Source organism: Dendronephthya gigantea, unplaced genomic scaffold (assembly GCF_004324835.1).
Source record: "Dendronephthya gigantea isolate DGI-Jeju-01 unplaced genomic scaffold, DenGig_1.0 000002F, whole genome shotgun sequence".
NCBI lineage: Eukaryota > Metazoa > Cnidaria > Anthozoa > Malacalcyonacea > Nephtheidae > Dendronephthya > Dendronephthya gigantea.
The window spans coordinates 3,592,636-3,600,000 of NW_021163012.1; the positions used below are offsets into that span (position 1 = coordinate 3,592,636).

Here is a 7,365-nt window from a genome sequence, read left to right on the forward strand (position 1 = left end):
ATTGCGTTAATAACTGTATCAGAATCCACCCTGAAAAAGCACAACGCCCCCTGGATAATAATAGAGCTGTCCCTATATTATGATGCTGAATGCAAGATCATTAGTCAATAAGGTAAATGAACTTGAAATCCTTAGAGATAAGTATATTGCTGACTTAATTCTTGTGACAGAAACATGGTTAAGAGATGTAATCCCTGATGAGGTTGTGAATGTTTCTGGTCTGAACATTATCAGAAAAGATCGATGTGTGGTAGAGGTGGAGGGGTAGCAATATATGTCAATGAAAGTATACCACTAAAAACGCGTGATGATTTAAACGATCAACTGTTTGAATGCTTATGGATTACTATCCGCCCAAAGTGGTTACCAAGATCAATTTCAAGGATTGCAGTAGGATGCGCATACCTTCCACCAAACCTAAATGTATCTGAAATTGACAATTTCTATGATTATATCAACAACTGTTATGACCAGCTTTGTCTAGAAAGCCCACATACGGCAATTATTCTAGGAGGCGATTTCAATCCAGATAGTAATGGGTTCCAACAAAACCGTTTAAAGAGGCATTGTCATCTTAAACAAATTGTAACGCAACCTACCAGAAACAGAAACATCCTTGATTTAATATTCACTGACATGGCTGACTGTTACGAAACTCCGGAAATCCTAGCCCCACTGTCAACGTCGGATCATAATATCATCAGCTGGAAGTCCAAGTCTCATATTACGGAGAAAGGAACTACGATTAAAATCAAAGTGAGAAAAATCCGACAGCAGCAGTTAGAGAATTTCGAATCTCTACTAGCAAGTTATAACTGGTCTTCGGTTCTTTACACCTCCGACATCAATGAAAAAGTCAATACCTTTCTTCAGGTCACTGAGAATATGATTTCTGAATATTTTCCGGAAAAAACGGTTAAAGTTTATAGTAAGGATAAACCTTTTATGACAGCTAAAATAAAATCGTTGATTCTTAAAAGGAATATGGCTTTTAAAAATAAAAAAGTTGAGCGTGTGAAAAGTCTCAGAAGACAAGTCTCGGCAGAAATTCGGAAAGCGAAAATTGATTTCTACGAGAATAAAGTAAGCCCAAACTTTAAAAACAACCCTAAATCTTGGTGGAAACAAATGAAGGGCTTGATCGGCAAGAAAACTGCTAAACCAATAATGTTGGATCCCAATACTGGGTTTCAGATGGATGATAAGCAGTCTGCTCATTATATAAACGATTATTTTGCAAACTTAACTAAGAATTATCCGAAAGTGAACGAAAATTGGTTGGAATTTCAATGTATAGAGAATCTACCTCTAATTACTGTCGACCAGGTACAACGAGAATTGCGTAAAATTAACCTTAATAAAGCTCCTGGTCCTTATGATCCCTCTCTGAAGATCTTGAAGATTTTTACAAAATATTTTGCTGTACCTCTGACCGAAATCTTTAATGAATCTTTTCAATCAAAAATTTTTCCTGAGATCTGGAAAAAATACAAGGTATCTGGAATCCCTAAATCTGTACCATGTACGCATGTTAAAGAGTTAAGACCAATTGCTTTAACTAGTGTCCTAGCAAAGGTTCAAGAATCTTTTGCTGTTCAGTGGATATATGAAGATACCGATGAAAAAATTTCTGATTCTCAATATGGGGGTCTACCACGATCATCGACAATTAATGCGCTGGTTAATTTAATACACAAGTGGCATAAATCATTGGATGAACTGCACAGAGTGATAAGAATAGTCTTTTTGGATTTCCGAAAGGCATTTGACCTTATCGATCATAATAAACTCTTAGAAAACATGCGAGAAATTGGTGTAAGACCTGCTCTGATCAAATGGTATGCATCGTACCTGGACGAGAGATCTCATTTTACACAGTTTGGAAACGAAGTATCTGATTTTGCGAATGTTATGGGAGGCGTTCCGCAAGGCAGTAAGCTGGAAACCTATTGCTTTTGTGGTTAAAATTAATATGTTACCTAATGTTATAGCAGAAGCTGTTGTAGGAAATGGAAATAATGATGTCGTTGTGGATGAAGATACGATTCTCTTCATGGACGATACAACGATTAGTGAGGCACTGGATGTTCACAATCATATCTCTGGCACGGAAATTGGTAATATACCCCAAAAAATTAATTCGGTAAAGAATTTTGCGGAAATTGAGAGAATGGAGTTAAACCCAAAAAAGTGCAAAGAGATGATTATCGACTTTCGAAAGGATAGAACAGCTATTCCTGCAACAGAAGTCGATGAATGCATCCTAGAAAGAGTAAGCTCGTATAAATTACTTGGATTGTGGTTAGACGATGATCTAAAATGGAGAACAAATACGGAATACATTGTCAAAAAGGCAGCTAAACGATTATATCTTTTAAAAATTTTAAAAGGATATAATGCTCCGCGAGATGACTTGAAAACTATTTATACTTCGGCAATTCGATCAATCGTAGAATATGGAGCTCAAATTTGGCATGGGAGTTTGACAGAGGAACAATCTAGGGATATAGAGAGAATTCAAAAGCGTGCAATGAAAATTATATGCCCGGAAAAGAATTATGAACAAGCATTAACTGAATGTGGTATTAAAACTTTGGAAAGTCGAAGAGAGTTAATGTGCATAAACTTGATAAAGGATATAAAGGACCCTTCACATAAACTCAATGATTTGCTACCACCAACTGTAGGTCAATTACGGGAGAGAGACACGAGACTTAATGTAAATAAAATTTACAATTTTAAATGCAGAACAGAGCGCTTTAGAAATAGTCCTCTAGTATATGCGATTCGTAAGTACAATCTCAAAATTGATGATTCTTAACTATTTTATTAGTTTCTTAATATTTAAAATATAGCTTTTGTAATTTACTTCTAGCTTTGTAATATAGATTAGAGTATGAATTATTGTAATTCTAAAATGTAATATTTCTTAAATTATTTTTATGAACCTGTAAATCACATTGTAATTTAGCTGTCTAAGCTACTTTATGTGTATTTTTTAATAATAATAATAATAATAATAAAATAATACTATAGGTAAAATAAATGGAATTTCGAATTTTCCAATTTGTCGTCCGATTCTCGAGATTTACGGACACTCGCTCTTAAATCGCACTAGCACGAAAGCTTTTGCATACGATACGAAATCACCAGTCCAATTCTTAGGCAAATTCGAAGCGGTTATAGAAACACGGAAGCGGATTTCGGTCGCAACATTTTACGTAACAAAAGGCGAAAATAGTGGAAATTTACTTTCGCTATCCACAGCCCAAGACCTCGGACTTGTTAGCTTGCATATATAGACAAACTCACACCAGTAAAGGATACAGCACTTGAAAACATCATCCATAAGCACTCTAAAGTGTTTCGGGACTCGGAAAATTAAATGGCCAGAAAATTCAACTAGACATTGATAAAACCCAAACACCGAAAGCACAGCCACAGCGGCGTATACCATATCATATTAGAGAAAAAGTGAAAAACGCGCTAACTGAGCTTGAAAAACAAGATATCATTGAGAAAGTTCCGGAAAACGAAGCCACACCATGGGTTTCTCCCATTGTGGCAGTTCCCAAAAAAGACGGACAGGTTAGAATGTGTGTTGATATGAGACTCGCAAACGAAGCTATAAGACGAGTACGTCATCCGATACCAACAGTTAATGACGTGAGTTTCGCCCTAAACGGAGCTAAATTCTTTTCGAAACTCGATTTGAGTCAAGCGTACCACCAGTTAGAATTAGACGAACAGTCTAGATATGTGACCACATTTAGCACGCATGTAGGATTGTATCGATACAAAAGACTGAACTATGGTACTAACGCTGCCGCAGAAATATTCCAATACACTCTCCAAACTGCACTTCAAGGATTTGAAGGCGTAAAAAACATAGCGGACGATATTTTTGTCTTTGGGTCGACAAGAGCCGAGCACGACGCAAATCTTTATAGATGTCTGCAACGACTTGCAATAAAAGGTTTGAGACTAAACCAAAGCAAGTGCGATTTCCTAAGAAACACGTTGTCATTCTTCGGACAAATTTTCTCGGAAGAAGGTACGAGACCTGATCCTAAGAGAGTCGCTGATTTATTAAACGCACCTCAGCCAAATAATGCGCATGAAACCAGAAGCCTTCTTGGTATGGCTGACTATTCTAGTAAATACATTAGAGATTTTGCAACCCTGACCGCTCCACTGCGTGAACTGACAAGAAAAGACGTTCGATTTGAGTTGACGCAAAAACACCAAACAGCATTTGAAAAGCTAAAGAACACACTCGCGACTGCGCCATGTATGGCATACTTCGACAAAACGAAGGAAACATTTGTAGTCGTTGACGCAAGCCCAGTAGGAGTTTCGGCGATTTTGTCCCAAAAAACCAAAAAAGGTGACATTAACAACCAGCAGATCATTGCGTATGCCAGCCAAGCGTTGACCGACACTGAGAAAAGATATTCTCGGAAAAACGGAAAAAGAAGCGTTGGCGATAATTTGGGCAGTTGAACACTTCCATCTATTTTTATTTGGTAGTGAATTCACATTAGTAACAGACCAGCCTCGTACCCAGGCGCTTTAATACTAAAATATATAACGTTGCATTGAGGTCTTATATAGAGTTCAGCTGAAAAAACGCGAGCGCGCGGGGGTGCTTGGGGAGGTTGTTTTTTTCGAGGAAGTGCCTGGCAGAAAATGACCGATTTCTGGCAAATCGTGACCGATTTCTGGCAAACGCTTGTATTTTGCAGTTTATATTTTCATTATGTATAATTTTTTTTACTGGATCGACTGCCGATGGGCTAGCCAAGTATTATGAACGTTTCCTTTGGCGAAGAATCATCTGAAGGTACTTTTATTTAAATATTTTCCGTCGGAGCGACTATATTCGTAGAGTACTCGAATAATCGCCTGCCGTATTTACATATTACCATTGGGAAAAGCGAGCGCATTTACAACATATTAAGAGGTTTCTGTTCATGACATAAACTGAGATAAACTCATATTCCTTTATTTACAGGTTTAATAATCCGATGATGAATTCAACGCGATATGGCAACAACCTGAATTTAAAAGTAAATTGATTCTATACGTGATACTTATCGGATATAATTTGTAACATGAAATGTTCAATATTAATCAATCTATAACATTTTTAAAAACCGGTGTATCTGTAAAAACCTGGATCTAATTCAAGTAATCATAGTATATAATTATATTGTGTTGTATTATATTGTATAATTCATTTGATTGTTTCCATGTTGAATTCATTTTCTGCCAGGCGCTAAATTTCGCAAAACCACCCCAAGCACCCGCGCGCGCTCGCGTTTTTTTTAGCTGACCTCTATACAATAACTGAATGCAACTTTATTTTTTACTATTAAAGCGCCTGGGTACGAGGCTGAGTAACAGACCATAAACCTTTAGAAATAATATATGGACAGCGTACAGCTAAAACATCCACACGTATCGAAAGATGGGTACTTCGCCTCCAACCATATGCGTTCAAGATAATATATAAATCAGGTGCAAACAACGCAGCGGATTATCTTTCTCGTCATCCAACCAATGAAAGTAAGCGAAAACAAGAGAAGATGACAGAACCGTACATCAATTTCATAACTCAAAACAGTGTTCCTAAGGCAATGACCTTAAAGGAAATACTTGATGCAACTAATGCCGACGCGGCATTATTAGAGCTGCGTGACGCAATCAAAACCAATAGTGAAACCAATCAAAACAGTGAAGAATGAATTGACAACCACCACAGACGGCATAATATTGAGAGGAACGCGAATTGTTGTCCCTACAACTTTGCAACAACGGGCAAAAGACATTGCGCATGAGACGCACTTAGGCATTGAAAAAACGAAATCACTAATTCGCGAGAAAATATGGTTTCCGCAAATTGATAATCGAGTAAAAGACACAATCGAACAGTGTGTAGCATGCCAGGCTGCAGGTAGACCAAAACACCCAGAGCCTTTAAGCGTGACAGAAATGCCAGAATTACCATGGAGTAGCAGGTAGACCAAAACACCCAGAGCCTTTAAGCGTGACAGAAATGCCAGAATTACCATGGAGTGTCGTACACGTAGACTTTTATGGACCACTACCTACGTCTGAATATCTGTTACAGTTGAATAGCTTCAACTGTAATTCCGAAACTGGACAAAATTTTCTCTGTCCATGGAACACCTGACACAATCATATCGGACAATGGACCTCCGTTCAATGGAGACGAGTATTCACGATATATGAAAACCCTTGGCATTCAAACCAAGTTCTCAACCCCTTATTGGCCTCAAGGGAACGCCATGGTAGAAAGATTCATGCAACCGTTGGGAAAGGCATTAAGAACAGCAAAGGACGACCATGGAAACAAGAATTATATCGTTTTCTCCTTCAATATCGGACAACCCCGCATTGTACCACAGGTGTACAACCATCAGAACTATTATTTAATCGAATTGTAAAAGGAAAGATCCCAGTGATAACGCGGAAGAAAGTCATTAATAGACACAAAGAAGCTCGAGACAACGAAAGAACAAGGAAGGAAAGAAATAAAGAATACGCTGATCATAGAAGAAATGTAGAAAAGAGCAAGTTACAAGTTGGTGATTATGTGTTAGTAAGACAGGAAAAGAAAAACAAACTAACAACGAATTTCAAACCAGAATTCATTTCGAAGAATGGTGTAGAAGTAACAGCTCAACAAAAGAATGGCCACAAAGTCACAAGAAATATATCGCATTTCAAGAAAATAATGAAACAAGACGACGACACAGATGATGAATATATGGATGAGAGAATACCAGCAGAAATCCAACCAAGACCTAATTACCATCCTCATCAGAATGATGATAGTATAAGAAGATCATCTCGGAACAGACGACCGCCAGTCTGAGCGATACGGACTACAGTATCCTTCTGATATGATAAGATAATTAGTATGAACAGTATCATGAACGACCATATGATTCGTGATAGATTTATATATATAGATACATTAATAACATAGACATAATATTCAAATTGGGGATTTTGTTTAAAACAAGGGAAGTGACATAGTAATGTTAACAAGCATAAATTAAAGGACACGCCCACATGGGATTTTAGATTAGTCTAAATATAGCGATGATAGCGAAAGGAGCGAAAATAAAAATATATATTCGAATATACGATGTATGAAAGAACATTATAGAGTCGAGATTCAGGACGAGTTCGCCAAGTCTAATAAAGTGAAAGTCGTCATATACACTCCGGAAATATACATACAAAGAACAAAATAATTTTACCCAATGTCAATACGGGATAAAACTTTCCTAATCATGCTTTGAATAGTATACTTTAACTATTCGCTGCTATATG

General features: G+C 37.2%; 1 long non-coding RNA gene across 1 annotated transcript; it reads right to left on the reverse strand.

Moving 5' to 3' along the window:
* Positions 1-269: 269 nt before the first annotated feature.
* On the reverse strand, positions 270-1,518 carry LOC114537668. The gene is made up of 3 exons (XR_003688611.1): positions 864-1,518; positions 600-739; positions 270-427 (listed from the first exon to the last, which is right to left on the reverse strand). It is a non-coding gene; the product is annotated as an uncharacterized LOC114537668 (long non-coding RNA).
* Positions 1,519-7,365: the final 5,847 nt, after the last annotated feature.